The sequence below is a fragment of the Zalophus californianus genome, chromosome X (assembly GCF_009762305.2).
Source record: "Zalophus californianus isolate mZalCal1 chromosome X, mZalCal1.pri.v2, whole genome shotgun sequence".
NCBI classification, from domain to species: Eukaryota; Metazoa; Chordata; class Mammalia; order Carnivora; family Otariidae; genus Zalophus; species Zalophus californianus.
The window spans coordinates 85,034,745-85,053,274 of record NC_045612.1 but is presented as its reverse complement, the minus strand read 5'-3'; the positions used below and the strand labels follow the sequence as shown (position 1 = coordinate 85,053,274).

Here is an 18,530-nt window from a genome sequence, read left to right as displayed (position 1 = left end):
AGCGCTAGGGGAATACTGCACATAGAATTCATGGCTTTTTTTTACCATGATTCATTACTTGATCAAAGTTAATTTTTTAACTGTTTTTTTTTATTTTTCTTTTTCCCTCTTTCAACCAACATCTTATCAATCCCTTTTTGAAAAAAAACATTTTTTATTTTTCATTTTTAGAGTCATATTTTATCCCTTCATAGTAGTTACCCTTATTTTTGGCATATATATATATATATAAGTTGTTCTCTCTTTAAAATTTTGAGATACAGTTTCTTCTAACAGATCAAAATATACCCTAAATCACTAGTGTATGGCTTTGTTCTAGTCTCCTGCCTGATCACATTCTCTCCCTTTTCTCTCTTTTTTTTTAAATCTTCTTCTTTCTTTTTTCAAACACCTTACCTTATCAATTCCTTTTATAAAATCTTTTATAATTTTCACCTTTACAGTCATCTTCCATCCCTTCATTGTATCAACCCTTATTTTGTACATATATGTCTTTCTTCCTTTAAAATTTTAGGAGGCACTTTTTTCTAACAGACCAAAATACGCCCAAAATCTAGTGTGTGGCACTGATCTATGCACTAGCCTGATCATAGTTGATCATACTCTGCTCTTTTTGTATTGTTCTGTTTTGGTTTTTATCTTTTTTTCTTTTTTCTTCTCTTTCTTTTTTTTTCTTTCCCTTTCTTTTCCCCTGGTTTTAGGTCTTTTCTGATTTGCATACAGTATATTTGCTGGGGACGTTGTTAACCCGTTAGCATTTTGTTCTCTCATTCATCTATTCTCCTCTGGACAAAATGACAAGACGAAAAAAATCACCTCAGCAAAAAGAACAAGAGGTAGTACCGTCAGCCAGGGACCTACTCAATACCGACATTAGTACGATGTCGGACCTAGAGTTCAGAATCATGACTTTAAAGATACTAGCTGGGCTTGAAAAAAGCGTGGAAGTTATTAGAGAAACCCTTTCTGGAGAAATAAAAGAACTAAAATCTAACCAAGTCGAAATCAAAAAGGCTATTAATGAGGTGCAATCAAAAATGGGGGCACTAACTGCTAGGATAAATGAGGCAGAAGAGAGAATCAGCAATACAGAAGACCAAATGATGGAAAATAAAGAGGCTGAGAAAAAGAGAGAGAAACAACTACAGGATCACGAGGGCAGAATTCAAGAGATAAGTGATATGATAAGACCAAACAACATTGGAATAATTGGGATACCAGAAGAAGAAGAAAGAGAGAGAGGGGCAGACGGTATATTGGAGCAAATAATACCAGAGAACTTCCCTAATGTGAGGAAGGAAACAGGCATCAAAATCCAGGAGGCACAGAGAACCCCTCTCAAAATCAATAATAATAGGTCAACACCCCGACATCGAATAGTAAAACTTACGAGTCTCAGAGACAAAGAGAAAATCCTGAAAGCAGCTCGGGAGAAGAGATATGTAACCTACAATGGTAGAAATATTAGATTGGCAACACACCTATCCACAGAGACCTGGCAGGCCAGAAAGGACTGGCATGAGATCTTCAGAGCACTAAACGAGAAAAATATGCAGCCAAGAATACTATATCCAGCTAGGCTGTCATTGAAAATAGAAGGAGAGATAAAAAGCTTCCAGGACAAACAAAAACTAAAGGAATTTGCAAACACGAAACCAGTCCTCCAAGAAATATTGAAAGGGGTCCTCTAAGCAAAGAGAGAGCCTAAAAGCAGCATAGACCATAAAGGAACACAGACAATATACAGTAACAGTCACCTTACAGGCCATACAATGGCACTAAATTCATACCTTTCAATAGTTACCCTGAATGTAAATGGGCTAAATGCCCCAATCAAAAGACACAGGCTATCAGATTGGATTAAAAAACAAGAGCCATCAATATGCTGTCTGCAAGAGACTCATTTTAGACTCAAAGACACCCCCAGATTGAAAGTGAGGGGGTGGAAAACCATTTACCATGCTAATGGACACCAAAAGAAAGCTGGGGTGTCAATCCTTATATCAGACAAATTAGATTTTAAACCAAAGACTGTAATAAGGGATGAGGAAGGACACTATATCCTACTTAAAGGATCTATCCAACAAGAAGATCTAACAATTGTAAATATCTATGCCCCTAACATGGGAGCAACCAATTATATAAGGCAATTAATAACAATAGCGAAGGAACACATTGACAACAATACAATAATAGTGGGGGACGTTAACACCCCCCTGACTGAAATGGACAGATCATCTAAGCAAAAGATCAACAAGGACATAAAGACTTTAAATGACACACTGGACCAAATGGACTTGACAGACATATTCAGAACATTCCATCCCAAAGCAACGGAATACACATTCTTCTCTAGTGCCCATGGAACATTCTCTAGAATTGATCACATCCTAGGTCACAAATCAGGTCTCAACCGGTACCAAAAGACTGGGATTATTCCCTGCATATTTTCAGACCACAATGCTTTGAAACTAGAACTCAGTCATAAGAGGAAAGTCGGAAAGAACTCAAATACATGGAGGCTAAAGAGCATCCTACTAAAGAATGAATGGGTCAACCAGGAAATTAAAGAAGAATTTAAAAAATTCATGGAAACCAATGAAAATGAAAACACAACTGTTCAAAATCTTTGGGATACAGCAAAGGCAGTCCTGAGAGGAAAGTGTATAGCAATACAAGCCTTTCTCAAGAAACAAGAAAGGTCTCAAATACACAACCTAACCCTACACCTAAAGGAGCTGGAGAAAGAACAGCAAATAAAGCCTAAGCCCAGCAGAAGAGAAATAACAAAGATCAGAGCAGAAATCAGTAAACTAGAAACCAAAAGAACAGTAGAACAGATCCACGAAACTAGGAGGTGGTTCTTTGAAAGAATTAACAAGATTGATAAACCCCTGGCCAGACTTATCAAAAAGAAAAGAGAAATGACCCAAATCCACAAAATCATGAATGAAAGAGGAGAGATCACAACCAACACCAAGGAAATACAAACAATTATAAGAACATATTATGAGCAACTCTATGCCAGCAAATTAGATAGCCTGGAAGAAATGGGTGCATTCCTAGAGATGTATCAACTACCAAAATCGAACCAGGAAGAAATAGAAAACCTGAACAGACCTGTAGCCACTAAGGAAATTGAAGCAGTCATCAAAAAATCTCCCAACAAACAAAAGCCCAGGGCCAGATGGCTTCCCAGGGGAATTCTATCAGACATTTAAAGAAGAATTAATACCTATTCTCCTGAAACTGTTCCAAAAAATAGAAATGGAAGGAAAACTTCCAAACTCCTTTTATGAGGCCACCATTTCCTTGATCCCAAAACCAAAGACCCCATCAAAAAGGAGAATTACAGACCAATATTCTTGATGAACATGGATGCAAAAATTCTCACCAAAATACTAGCTAATAGGATCCAAAAGTACATTAAAAGGATTATTCACCACGACCAAGTGGGATTTATTCCTGGGCTTCAAGGATGGTTCAACATCCGCAAATCAATCAACATGATACATTAACAAAAGAAAGAACAAGAATCATATGATCCTCTCAATAGATGCAGAAAAAGCATTTGACAAAGTACAGCATCCTTTCTTGATCAAAACTCTTCAGAGTATAGGGATAGAGGGTACATACCTCAATATCACAAAAGCCATCTATGAAAAACCTACAGCCAATATCATTCTCAATGGGGAAAAGCTGAGAGCTTTTCCTCTAAGGTCAGGAATGCGGCAGGGATGTCCACTATCACCACTGCTATTCAACATAGTATTAGAAGTCCTAGCCACAGCAATCAGACAACAAAAGAAATCAAAGGCATCCAAATCGGCAAAGAGGAAGTCAAACTCTCACTCTTTGCAGATGATATGATACTGTATGTGGAAAACCCAAAAGACTCCACCCCAAAACTGCTAGAACTCATACAGGAATTCAGTAAACTGGCAGGACATAAAATCAATGCACAGAAATCAGTGGCATTCCTATACACCAACAACAAGACAGAAGAGAGACAAATCAAGGAGTCGATCCCATTTACAATTGCACCCAAAACCATAAGATACCTAGGAATAAATTTAACCAAAGAGGCAAAGGATCTGTACTCAGAAAACTATAAAATACTCATGAAAGAAATTGAAGAAGACACAAAGAAATGGAAAAACGTTCCATGCTCATGGATTGGGAGAACCAACATAGTGAAGATGTCAATGCTACCTAGGGCAATCTACACATTCAGTGCAATCCCCATCAAAATACCATCCACTTTTTTCAAAGAAATGGAAGAAATAATCCTGAAATTTGTATAGAACCAGAAGAGACCCCGAATAGCCAGAGGAATCTTGAAAAAGAAAAGCAAAACTGGCGGCATCACAATTCCGGACTTCCAGCTCTATTACAAAGCTGTCATCATCAAAACATTATGGTACTGGCACAAAAACAGACACATAGTTCAATGGAACAGAATCGAGAGCCCAGAAATGGACCCTCAACTCCATGGTCAACTCATCTTTGACAAAGCAGGAAAGAATGTCCAATGGAAAAAAGACAGTCTCTTCAACAAATGGTGTTGGGAAAATTGGACAGCCACATGCAGAAGAATGAAACTGGACCATTTCCTTACACCACACACAAAAATAGACTCCAAATGGTTGAAAGACCTAAACGTGAGACAGGAGTCCATCAAAATCCTAAAGGAGAACACAGGTAGCAACCTCTTCGACCTCAGCCGCAGCAACTTCTTCCTAGAAACATCGCCAAAGGCAAGGGAAGCAAGGGCAAAAATGAACTATTGGGATTTCATCAAGATAAAAAGCTTTTGCACAGCAAAAGAAACAGTCCACAAAACCAAAAAGACAACCGACAGAATGGGAGAAAATATTTGCAAATGACATATCAGATAAAGGGCTAGTATCCAAAATCTATAAAGAACTTATCAAACTCAACACCCAAAGAACAAATAATCCAATCAACAAATGGGCAGAAGACATGAACCAGACATTTTTCCAAAGAAGACATCCAAATGGCCAACAGACACATGAAAAAGTGCTCAACATCACTCGGCATCAGGGAAATCCAAATCAAAACCTCAATGAGATACAACCTCACACCAGTCAGAATGGCTAAAATTAACAAGTCAGGAAACAATAGATGTTGGCGGGGATGTGGAGAAAGGGGAACCCTCCTACACTGTTGGTGGGAATGCAAGCTGATGCAACCCCTCTGGAAAACAGTATGGAGGTTCCTCAAAAAGTTGAAAATAGAGCTACCATACGATCCAGCAATTGCACTACTGGGTATTTACCACAAAGATACAAATGTAGGGATCCGAAGGGGTACGTGCACCCCAATGTTTATAGCGGCAATGTCCACAATAGCCAAACTGTGGAAAGAGCTTAGATGTCCATCGACAGATGAATGGATAAAGAAGATCTGGTATATATACACAATGGAATATTATGCAGCCATCAAAAGGAATGAGATCTTGCCATTTGCAACGACGTGGATGGAACTGGAGGGTGTTATGCTGAATGAAATAAGTCAATCAGAGAAAGACATGTATCATATGACCTCACTGATATGAGGAATTCTTAATCTCAGGAAACAAACTGAGTGTTGCTGGAGTGGTGGGGGGGTGGGAGGGATGGGGTGGCTGGGTAATAGACATTGGGTAGGGTATGTGCTATGGTGAGCGCTGTGAATTGTGCAAGACTGTTGAATCACAGATCTGTACTTCTGAAACAAAGAATGCAACATATGTTAAGAAAAAAGAAAAAGAAGAAGATAGCAGGAGGGGAAGAATGAAGGGGAGTAAGTCAGCGGGGGAGACGAACCATGAGAGACGATGGACTCTGAAAAACAAACTGAGGGTTCTAGAGGGGAGGAGGGTAGGGGGATGGGTTAGCCTGGTGATGGGTATTAAAGAGGGCACATTCTGCATGGAGCACTGGGTCTTATGCACAAACAATGAATCATGGAACACTACATCAAAAACTAATGATGTAATATATGGTGATTAACATAACAATAAAAAAATTTAAAAAAAATAAGAAAAGAAAAGCCCACAGCAAATATCATTCTCAATGGGGAAAAACTGAGAGCTTTTCCCCTAAGGTCAGGAACACAGCAGGGATGTCCACTATCACCACTGCTGTTCAACAGTGCAGGACTTCAACAGAAGTCCTAGCCTCAGCAATCAGACAACAAAAAGAAATAAAAGGCATTCAAATTGGCAAAAAAAAGTCAAACTCTCACTCTTTGCACATGACATGATACTTTATGTGGAAAACCTAAAAGACTCCACCCCAAAATTGCCAGAACTCATACAGGAATTCAACAACATGGCAGGATATAAAATCAATGCACAGAAATCAGTTGCATTTCTACACTAACAATGAGAAAGAAAGAGAAATTAAGAAATCGACCCCATTTACAACTGCACCCAAAACAATAAGATACCTAGGAATAAACCTAGCCAAAGAGGTAAAAGATCTACACTCTGAAAACCACAGAACATTTACGAAAGGAATTGAGGGAGACACAAAGAAATGGAAAAACATTCCATGCTCATGGATTGGAAGAATAAATATTGTTAAAATGTTTAGCTACCCAGAGCAATCTACACATTTAATGCAATCCCTATCAAAATACTATGAACATTTTTCACAGAGATGGAACAAATAATCCTAAAATTTGTATGGAACCAGAAAAGACTCCAAATACCCAGAGGAATGTTGAAAAAGGAAACCAAAGCTGGAGGTATCACAATTCCGGACTTCAAGCTCTATTACAAAGCTGTAATCATCAAGACAGTATGGTACCAGCACAAAATCAGACACATAGATCAATGGAACAGAATAGAGAACCTGGAAATGGAACCTCAACTCTATAGTTAACTAATCTTCCACAAAGCAGGAAAGAATACCCAATGGAAAAAGGATGGTCTCTTCAACAAATGGTGTTGGGAAAATTGAACAGTCACATGCAGAAGAACGGAATTGGACCATTTTCTTATACCATACACAAAGTTAAACTGAAAATGGTGAAAGACCTAAATGTGAGACAGGAGTCCATCAAAATCCTAGAGGAGAACACAGGCAGCAACCTCTTTGATCTTGGCCAGAGCAACTTCTTGCTAGATACTTCTTGCTAGCAAAAATGAACTATTAGGACTTCATCAAAATTAAAAGCTTCTGCACAGCAAAGGCAACAGTCAACAAAACTAAAAGACAACCTACAGAATGGGAGAAGATATTTTCAAATGACATATCAGATAAAGGGCTAGTATCCAAGATCTATAAAGAACTTATCAAACTCAACACCCAAAAAATAAATAATCCAGTTAAGAAATGGGCAGAAGACATGAACAGGCATTTCTCCAAAGAAGACAAAAAATGGCTAACAAACACATGAAAAAATGCTCAATATCACTCATCATCAGGGAGATACAAATCAAAAGCACAATGAGTTACCACCTCACACTGGTCAGAATGGCTAAAATTAAAAACTCAGGAAACAACATGTTGGCGAGGATGTGGAGAAAGAGGAACCCTCTTACACTGTTGGTGGGATTGCAAACTGGTGCAGTAGCTCTGGAAAACAGCATGGAGGTTCCTCAAAAAGTTAAAAATAGAGCTGCCCTACCATCCAGCAATTGGACTACTAGGTATTTATCCAAAGGATACACACGCAGTGATTTGAAGGGGCACATGCACCCCAATGTTTATAGCAGCAATGTCCACAATAGCCAAAATATGGAAAGAGCCCAGATGTCCATTGACAGATGAGTGGATAAAGAATAGGTGGTGTATATATATATACAATGGAATATTACTCAGCCATCAAAAACGATGAAATCTTGCCATTTGCAATGATGTGGATTTAACTAGAAGGTATTATGCTAAGTGAAGTAATTCAGTCAGAGAATGACAAATGCCATATGATTTGACTCTAGTGGAATTTAAGAAACAAAACAGATGAACACAGGGGAAGGGAAGGAAAAATAAAATAAGATGAAAATAGGGAGGCAAACCATAAGAGATGCTGAACTCTAGGAAACACAGGGTTGCTAGAGGGGAGGTGGCAGGGAGAAGGGATAATTGGGTGATGGGCATTAAGAGGGAACTTGATGTAATGAGCACTGGGTGTGATATGCAAATGATGAATCACTATATTCTACCCCTGAAACTAATAATATAGTATATGTTAATTAAATTGAATTTAAATAAAGAATAAAAAAATTATCATTAAGGAATTTTAAAATAAAACATGGTATAAGCACACTATGGAATACTGGGAATGGTTAAAAAGACTAAGGAAAACATTATTGCCTCCGGAGAAGGAGCTGTGATTAGACATGTCGGTCATGTGAAATATTACATAGATTAGATATAGATCTGTCGATATATAATCATTTAAACCACTTCTAGTATACAGTTCAGTGGCATTAAATACATTTCCAATGCTGTGCATCCATCACCACCATCCATTTCCAGAACTGTTTTATCATCTGAAACTGAAACTGTGTATCTGTTAAAAACAAAACAAAACAAAACCCTCCTTTCCTGCATTTGGCCCTGGCAACCACCACTCTGTCTTTTTGAGTTTGACTACTCTAGATACCTCATGAATAAGTGAAATCCTATAATATGTGTCCTTTTGTATCTGGCTTCTTTCACCTACCGTAATGTCTTCAAGGCTCATCATGTTGTAGCATTTTTCAGATTTCATTTATTTTTGTATAACTACATCACAGTATGTTTATCCATATATCTGTTTATGTACATTTGAGTTGTTTCCACCTTTTGGCTATTGTGTATAAAGCTGCTATGAACATTGGTGTTCAAATATCTGTTCAAGTCCCTGCATTCACTACTGGAATTGCTGTATCATAAGGTAATTCTAATTTTTTCGAGCAACTATCATAGTGTTTTCCATAGCAGCTGCACAGTTGTGCATTCTCAATGGCACAACACAGGGCTCTAATCTCTCCACATCCTCAACAAAATTTATTTTGTTTTTCTTTTGTTTTTATTTATTTATTTGTTAATAGCCATCTTACTCTTTATGACATTCTATCTCATTGTGGTTTTGATTTACATTTAGTATGATTAGTGATATTGACCATTATTCCTGTACTAATTGGCCATCTGTATATCTTCTTTGGAGAAATGTCTATACAAGTGCTTTGCCCATTTTTTAACTTGTTTGTTTGGATTTTTTGTTATTGTTGAGTTATAGGAATTCTTTATATATTCTAAATATTAACTCTTAGCAGATATATGCTTTGCAAATATTTTCTCCTCTTCAGTGTGTTACCTTTTCACTCTGGCCTTACAAGACTACTAAACGAAATTCTTCAAGTTTAATCAAAAGGACCCTAAAGAGCAACATGAAATCATATAAAAGTATAAATCTCACTGATAAAGGTTAATATAAAGACAAGTACAGAATAATTTAATATTGTAATTGTGGTATATAAATCACTTTTTAACCCTAGAACAAAAGTTTAAAGACAAAAATATAACAAATGACTATAACCACAAAAATTTATTGATGGATACAAAATTTAAGAAGTAAATTCTGACATCAATAACAAGGTGTGGGGAGGGAGTAAAAGCATAGAATTTTTGCATGCAATTGAAGTTATCACCTTAAGATATGCTGTTATAACTATAAAAAGTTTTATGTAAGTCTCTTGGTAACCTCAAAAAAAAAAGACCTATAGTAGATATAAAAAGATGAAAAGAATCAAAGTATACCACTTTAAAAAAAAATAATCAAATTACAAAGGAAGACAGCAAGAGATGAAGAGAAGAATAAAAGAACCACAAAACAGAAAACAATAAAATGGCACTAAGTTCTTACCTATCAATAATTACTTTAAAAGTAAATGGATTAAACTAACCAATCAAAACATGTATTAGCTGGATGGATAAAGAAAAAAGATCCAACTTTGTGTTGTCTATAAGAGACTCACTTTATTTTTTTAGGAGCTTAAAACAACACAAAGTTATTCTCTTACAGTCTGGAGGTTAGAAGAACTAAAATCAGTCTCACTGGAATAAATCAAAGTGTGGGCAGGATTGATTCTTTCTGGAGGCTTTCAGGGGAGAAAATCCATCTCCTTGCCTTTTCCACCTTCCAGAGGTTGCCTGCATATCCTGGCTGTGGGCTCTTCCTTATATTACCCCAACAGTTTGCTTCTGTTGTCACATTTCCAACTACTCACTCTGATCTCCTGCCTGTATCTTTTAAGAATCTTTGTGATTACATCAATCCCACCTGGATAATCTAGGATAATCTCCCCATCTTTAGAACCTTAACTGAATCAAATCTTCAGTCTCTTTTGCCATATAAGGTAACAGTCACAGGTTCCAGAGTTAGGATGTAGCTCTCTTTGGGAGGCCATTATTCAGCTTACCACACATAGCATCATAAGATGTTCTAGTCCTTCTTATTAACTCAGCCTAACTTCCTTTTAAGCTTGCTTATTATAACTGCCCAATATTTGTAGCTAACTCTGACTTAACTGTCATTTCCCGATTTTCTAAGACACTCACTCTAGATTTAAGGATATACACAGGCTGAAAGTGAAGAGGTGGAAAAAGATACTCCTTTCAAATGATAATTAGAAGAGAATAGGAGTAGCTATACTAATATCAGACAAAATTGAGTTTAAGTCAAAAATTATCATATGATAAAAGGATCAATTCTCCCTTTTTGGATAATCATTACCTTTGGAGGGAACTCAGAGGATTTTGACAAGCAAGAAGCACATTAGGGACTCCTGAGATACTGGCAATATTATATCCTTGGCTAGATGGTGGTTATTTTGATATTTATTTTATAATTATCCATTAGACCATATATATTATCTTTCATATTTTTTCCTGTATATACATTATAGTAAAAAGTTATATTTAATGCTTATGATGCTATGATGGGGTGATCACAGGGAGGCATTGAGAACCAAAGAGAAGATCTAACTCAGATTGCAGACAAAAGAAGAGATATGGTTAGGGAAGCCTTCCTACATAAAAATGTCATTTTTTCTACTTAAAACACTTACTGACCTTCCCTTACACTTGGGATAAAGACTCTTTAGAAAGCACAGATGACCATGCATGATCTGTCTCTAGTGCCCTCTAAAGCACTAACTCTCACCACTCTGGATCTCTCCTCACTATTCCAGCCACACTAAACTACTTGATACTTGAAGCTTCTTGAACAAACCTTGTTTTTGTCAGCTTTCAGATGTTTAGTCACGTTGTTCCTTCTGCTGGAACTAATTTTCTTCCCTGATCTTGCTAATTCCACTTCATCTTTCACTAGAAAATATGCTTTGGGAGGATAAGATTTGTATATGTTTTAATACTGCATTTTCAGTACCTAGAATAGTATTTGGCACACTGTAAGTGTTCAATCATTATTTAATAGATAAGCTTGAATTAATGAATCCATCCCTTTAAAAGTTAGCTCAAACATTCATTGTCCAGGTAGTCTCCCTGCTATTCCATAGGATGAGATTCATGCAGTGGCTTTCACAGGACTGTGTACTTCCCTTTATCACAGTATATATCACATAAAAATCACATAATACTATCCTTGTCTATATTCCTCTCTAAACTAAGCTCCTGTGGGGCAGAGATCAGAATGTTTTTATTCTTTTTAGCATTCTCCAGTCCCCTAGCAAATATGACAGTGCCTGGAAGAGTGCAGGCAGTCAGGAAACATTAGTTGAATGTATGGAAAGGAGGCAGACATAAAATGTTAAACCTTGAAGGACGGGTAGAAAGGAGCAAGACAGCTGGTATGAGAGAGCCTAGTGTACTAAGGAAAGTACAACTATTTCAGTGATTGTTGCCTGTCTCCCCTATAGACTATGAGCTTCCTGAGGACAAATATATCAACAGCAAGGACAAGGCCTTTTATCTCAGAATTCAGTCAACATTTTTTTGAGGATCTACTGTGTCCCAAGTATTATTCTATGTATCTGGGACACATCGGTTAGACAGCCTCTACCTTCATGGTACTTATTTTAGTATGGGAGACAGACAATAACGAATGAACAAACAAATGTAGAGCAGCAATACCCGATGAAGAAAAAATGAACCTGGGTAAGGAAGCAGAGAATTATGGGGATGCTATTTCATATAGAGTGATTAATATCTCTGAAACAGTGTTTTGCATATGGTAGGCACTCAATATGTATTGAATGAGTGAATTAATAACGAAAGATAGGTAAGGGAAAAGAAATAAAATATGGAAAAAGGAAGACTATCCCAAATCTTAAAATACAACACAGGGAAGTTTTATCAAGTGACACTATGTTTTCATAATTCTCCAGCATCACGTCCCCAAGAGTCCTCTGGGAGAAGTCAAGTTGACTCCTTTCCTCCTCCCTGAGATGCAGATGCAGAGCTTCACCCTGTCCTAAAACAATAGGGACAACCCCATTGCTTGATTACATAATGAAAGACAAATTTTCTGTATTAATGAGCAGTGCATGGGCAGGAAAGGGGTTACAGTCTCTTAATGTGCCTCATTCACAAAGGGAAAAGTCTATAAGAAGAGACTACATAGGGAGGGGCAAAGATGGTGGAGGAGTAGTGGATCCTATTCCAACTGGTCCCCCGAATTGAGCTGGACATCTACCAGACCACTCTGAACACCCACAAAATCAGCCTGAGATGTGAGAAGATAGATCTGGATCTCTACAAACAGAATATCACAGGTGGTTGGTTTCAAGGTACAAAGCAGGGAGCCGTGATTCTACGGTCAGATATCGGAGGATAAACGGCAGTGGGAGGGAGCCTGGCCATGGGGATCCTACACCGCTGGTGAGTGAGAACCTCCCGCACTGGGAACGGGGCGCAGACTTGCAGACCGGTAGCGGCGGGAAAGGACTTTAGGGCAACCCCCCCGCCCGAGGGAAACTGGAGTGGCGGGACCGCGCGAGCGAACTGGGGGCGGCTGGTGGTTTCAGAAGCACAAAGGGCAGAGACGTGCCCCAACCTGGGGAGGAGGACTGGGAGGGTTGCAAAGGGGCCCACAACCAAGGACGCTGCAGTTTATAGCAGCACAGACAGAAACAGAGAAGGTGTGGCCTGGAGAGCTCACTGAAGAACAGACTACGATATCTCTGCTCTGAGGCAGAGGGTTGGAAATGGTCTCTTCTGCTCTGACTCTCAGAAGAGATGCGGAAAGCCACCAGGGAAAGCCACCAGAGAACAAAACCCCAAAAAACCGGTTTTCACTGAGCCCATCCCCTGCCACAGGGGGCAGGGCAACTCTGCCCAAACATGGTTGCCTGAGTAACAGTGCAGCAGGCCCCTCCCCCCAGAAGGCAGGCTGGGAAAACAAGAGGCCAACAATCCTGAGGTCCCTAGAAAACAGGTGAATCTTGCTTGGGTTGTGGTCAATAATTTGGACTCTATACATTCCTTCAACCACCCCTCAACATAATGACTAGGAGGAGGAACCCCCCCAAAATAGGAAAAATGCAGAGATTATGACTTATGCCGCAGATTTACAAATGGATTCAGATATAACCAAGATGTTGGAGATGGAATTCAGGCTAGCAATTGTGAAGACAATAGCTAGAATGGAGAAATCAATTAATGGCAACATAGAGTCTCTAAGGGCAGAAAGGAAAGCTGAATTGGCAGAACTTAAAAATGCTATCTATGAGATCCAATCTAACCTAGATAATCTAACAGCTAGGGTAAGTGAGGCAGAAGAATGAATTAATGACCTGGAAGACAATTTAATAGATAAAAAGGGAAAAGAGGAGGCCAGGGAAAAACAACTCAGAATCCATGAAAATAGAATTAGAGAAATACGTGACACCATGAAACATTCCAATGTCACAATTATTGGAATCCCGGAAGGGGTGGAGAGAGAGAGAGAGGACTAGAAGATATATTTGAGCAAATCGTAGCTGAGAACTTCCCTAATCAGGGGAATGAAACAAACATTCGCGTCCTAGAGGCAGAGACGACCCCTCCCAAGATCATGAAAAACAGACCAACACCCCAGCATATAATAGTAAAACTTGCAAACCTTAGAACCAAGGAAACCATCTTAAGGGCAGTTAGGGGGAATAGATTCCTTATGTAAAGAGGGAGAAACATCAGAATAACGTCAGACCTATCCACAGAGACCTGGAAAGCCAGAAAGGCCTTGCAAGATATATTCAGGGAACTAAACGAGAAGAACATGCAGCCAAGAGTACTTTATCTGGCAAGGCTGTCATTTAGAATGGATGGAGAGATGCAGAGCTTCCACGACCGGCAGAAACTGAAAGAATATGTGACCACTAAGCTGGCCCTGCAAGAAATATTAAGGGGGGTTCTATAAAAGGAGAAAGACCCCAAGAGTGATATACAAGAGAAATTTACAGGGACAATCTATAAAAACAAGATCTTCACAGGTAACATGATGACAATAAATTCATATCTTTCAATAATCACTCTCAACGTGAACGGCCTAAATGCTCCCATAAAATGGCACAGGGTTGCAGATTGGGTAAAAAGACAGGACCCATCCATATGCTGTCTATAAGAGACTCATTTTGAACCTAAAGATACATCCAGATTGAAAGTGAAGGGATGGAGATCCATCTTCCATGCCAGCGGACCTCAAAAGAAAGCTGGGGTAGCAATTCTTATATCAGACAAATTAGATTTTAAACTAAAGAGTGAAGTTAGAGACACAGAAGGACACTATTTCATTCTTAAAGGGTCTATCCAACAAGAAGATCTAACAATTGTAAATATCTATGCCCCTAACATGGGAGCAGCCATCTACATAAGCCAACTGTTAACCAAAATAAAGAGTCATATTGATAACAATATGTTAATTGTAGGAGACCTCAATACTCCACTCTCAGCAATAGACAGATCATCTAAGCAGAAAATCAACAAAGAAACAAGAGCTTTGAATGACACACTGGACCAGATGGACCTCATAGATATATACAGAGCATTCCACCCTAAAACAACAGAATACTCATTCATCTCAAGCGCACATGGAACTTTCTCCAGAATAGACCACATACTGGGTCACAAATCAGGTCTCAACCGATACCAAAAGACTGAGACTATTCCTTGCATATTCTCAGACCATAATGCTTTAAAACTGGAATTCAATCACAACAAAAAATTTGGTAGAAATTCAAACACTTGGAAGCTAAAGACCACTTTGCTCAAGAATGTTTGGGTCAACCAGGAAATCAAAGAAGAACTTAAACAATTCATGGAAACCAATGAGAACGAAAACACATTGGTCCAAAACCTATGGGATATTGCAAAGGCAGTCCTAAGGGGGAAATACATAGCCATCCATGCCTCACAAAAAAAGAGAAAAATCCCGAATTCACCAACTCTACACCTTAAAGAACTAGAGAAAAAGCAACAAATGATACTTAAGCCACGCATTAGAAGAGAAATAATTAAGATTAGAGCAGAGATAAATGAATTAGAAACTAGAAACACAGTAGATCAGATCAACAAAACTAGAAGCTGGTTCTTTGAAAGAATTAATAAGATCGATAAACCACTGGCCAAGCTTATCCAAAAGAAAAGAGAAAGGACCAAATTAATAAAATTATGAATGAAAGGGGAGAGATCACGACTAACACCAAGGAAATAGAAACAATTATTAGAAATTATCATCAACAACCATATGTCAATAAACTGAGCAACCTGGATGAAATGGATGCCTTCCTGGAAGCCTATAAACTCCCAAGACTGAAACAGGAAGAAATTGACAACCTGAATAGGCCAATAACCAGTAACAAGACTGAAGCAGTGATCAATAACCTCCCAAAAAACAAGAGTCCAGGGCCTGAGGGAGTCCCTGGGGAATTCTACAAAACATTCAAAGAAGAAATAATACCTATTCTCCTGAAGCTGTTTCAAAAACTAGAAACAGAAGGGAAGCTTCCAGACTCATTCTATGAGGCCAGCATTACCTTGATCCCCAAACCAGGCAAGGACCCCATCAAAAAGGAGAATTTCAGACTGATACCTCTGATGAATATGGATTCCAAAATCCTCAACAAAATCCTAGATAATAGGATCCAACAATACATTAAAAGGATCATCCACCACAACCAAGTGGGATTTATCCCTGGGATGCAAGGTGGTTCAACATTTGCAAATCCATCAATGTGATAGAACACATTAATAAGAGGAGAGAGAAGAGCCATATAGTCCTCTCAATTGATGCAGGAAAAGCATTTGACAAAATACAACATCCTTTCCTGATTAAAACTCTTCAGAGTATAGGGATAGAGGGAACATTCCTCAAGTTCATAAAATCCATCCATGGAAAACCCACAGCGAATATCATCCTCAATGGGGAAAACCTGAGAGGCTTTCCCTTAAGATCAGGAACACGTCAAGGATGCCCACTCTTGCCACTCTTGTTCAACATAGTACTAGAAGTCCTAGCAACAGCAATCAGACAACAAAAAGAAATAAAACGTATTCAAAGTGGCAAAGAAGTCAAACTCTCTCTTTTCACAGATGACATGACACTTTATGTGGAAAACCCAAAAGACTCCTCTCCCAAATTACTAGAACTCATACAGCAATTCCGTAATGGGGCAGGATACAAAATCAATGCACAGAAATCAGTTGCTTTCTTATACACTAACAATGCAACTGTAGAAAGAGAAATTAGAGAAATGATTCCATTACAATAGCACCAAAAAATGTTAATATATCTCGGAATAAACCAAACCAAAGAGGTAAAGGATCTATACTCTAGGAACTACAGAGCACTCATGAAAGAAATTGAAGAAGACACAAAAAGATGGAAAAACATTTCATGCTCATGGATCAGAAGAATAAACATTGTTAAAATGTCTATGCTACCCAGAGCAATCTATACCTTCAATGCCATCCCAATCAAAATTCCAATGACATTTTTCAAAGCACTGGAAAAAAACAATCCTAAAATTTGTATGGAGTCAGAAAAGACCCCGAATTGCCAAGGAAATGTTGAAAAAGAAAAACAAAGTTGGGGGCATCACGTTGCCCGATATCAAGCTATATTACAAAGCAGTGATCACCAAGACAGCAGGGTACTGGCACAAAAAACAGACATATAGACCAATGGAACAGAATAGAGAGCCCAGATATGGACCCTCAACTCTATGGTCAAATAATCTTCGACAAAGCAGGAAAAAACATGCAATGGAAAAAAGACAGTCTCTTCAATAAATGGTGCTGGGAAAATTGGACAGCCACATGCAGAAGAATGAAACTCGACCATTCTCTAACACCATACACAAAAATAAACTCAAAATGGATGAAAGACCTCAATGTGAGACAGGAATCCATCAAAATCCTAGAGGAGAACATAGGCAATAACCTCTTTGACATCGCCACAGCAACTTCTTTCAAGAGACATCTCCAAAGGCTAGTGAAACGAAAGCAAAAATGAACTTTTGGGACTTCATCAAGATAAAAAGCTTCTGCACAGCAAAGGAAACAGTCAACAAAACAAAGTGGCAACCCCCAGAATGGGAGAAGATATTTACAAATGACACTACAGATAAAGGGCTGGTATCCAAGATTTATAAAGAACTTCTCAAACTCAACACCCAAAAGACAAATAATCAAGTCAAAAAATGGGCAGGAGTTATGAACAGACACTTCTCCAAAGAAGGCGTACAAATGGGAGTGGGGGTATGGGTTAGCCTGGTGATGGGTATTAAGGAGGCCATGTACTGCATGGAGCACTGGGTGTTATACGAAAACAATGAATCATGGATCACCAATTCAAAAACTAATCATGTAGTGTATGGTGAATAACATAATAAAATAAAATTAAAAAAAAAAAAGTAGAGGCTATATAGTGGGAAAAGCATACTGCTCTGTCAGGCTTTCTTTGTAGTGTTCGTCTTCCCAGCTATGTCATGAGGATATGTTAGAGCTAAAAACAGTGAATGTACTTGACTAACATAGTAACATCACCGTTAGGCAGGCATCTAGAGAATAACACATAAATAGTGACTATGTAACAGGATGAGACTACGTACCTGAGAGACAGAACTGTGCCATGGGGCCTCTATAGGAAAGACAGGCTACAGAAAATAGTTGAGGGCAAATTCAGGTTCCAAGGCTGAATATGAGGAAAGGCAGAGGGAAAATTTGCTTACCTGGTGTCTGGTTTTAGGAGCTCTGCAGCCTTTGCCATTACCAGCACTCCTTTCAGAAGAAGGAAACTGAAGAATAGGAAATGCTGAGGTAGATAAAAACAAGGCATGGAAAAAATCAGCCCTTCTCTAAAGTTCCATGGCAGGAAAATCCAGGATGGGCTCTTCTTCATGCCTGTGTTGAAAAGATATCACCAACTTAAGTTTCCTTTACTCCTCCTGCACTGGGTAATAATTTCTTATAGATAGAAGTCCTGCACAATCCTGAAGCCCCTCTTTGTATGTGAGATATAGGAAGGGGTAGAACCAGCATTCTTCATTTGGAAAAGCACTAGGCCTGTCTGCCCCTTTTTATCTTTAAAACCTT

General features: G+C 38.5%; 1 protein-coding gene across 1 annotated transcript in view; it reads right to left on the bottom strand.

Annotated features, from left to right (window-relative positions):
• LOC113930390 (EZH inhibitory protein) overlaps positions 1-18,326 on the bottom strand; it is a 96,209-nt gene extending 77,883 nt beyond the window's left edge. Inside the window, exon 1 of the mRNA XM_035725451.1 lies at positions 18,167-18,326. The gene's annotated coding sequence lies outside the window, so the exon portion shown is untranslated. The remainder of the gene's footprint in view (positions 1-18,166) is intronic.
• Positions 18,327-18,530: the final 204 nt, after the last annotated feature.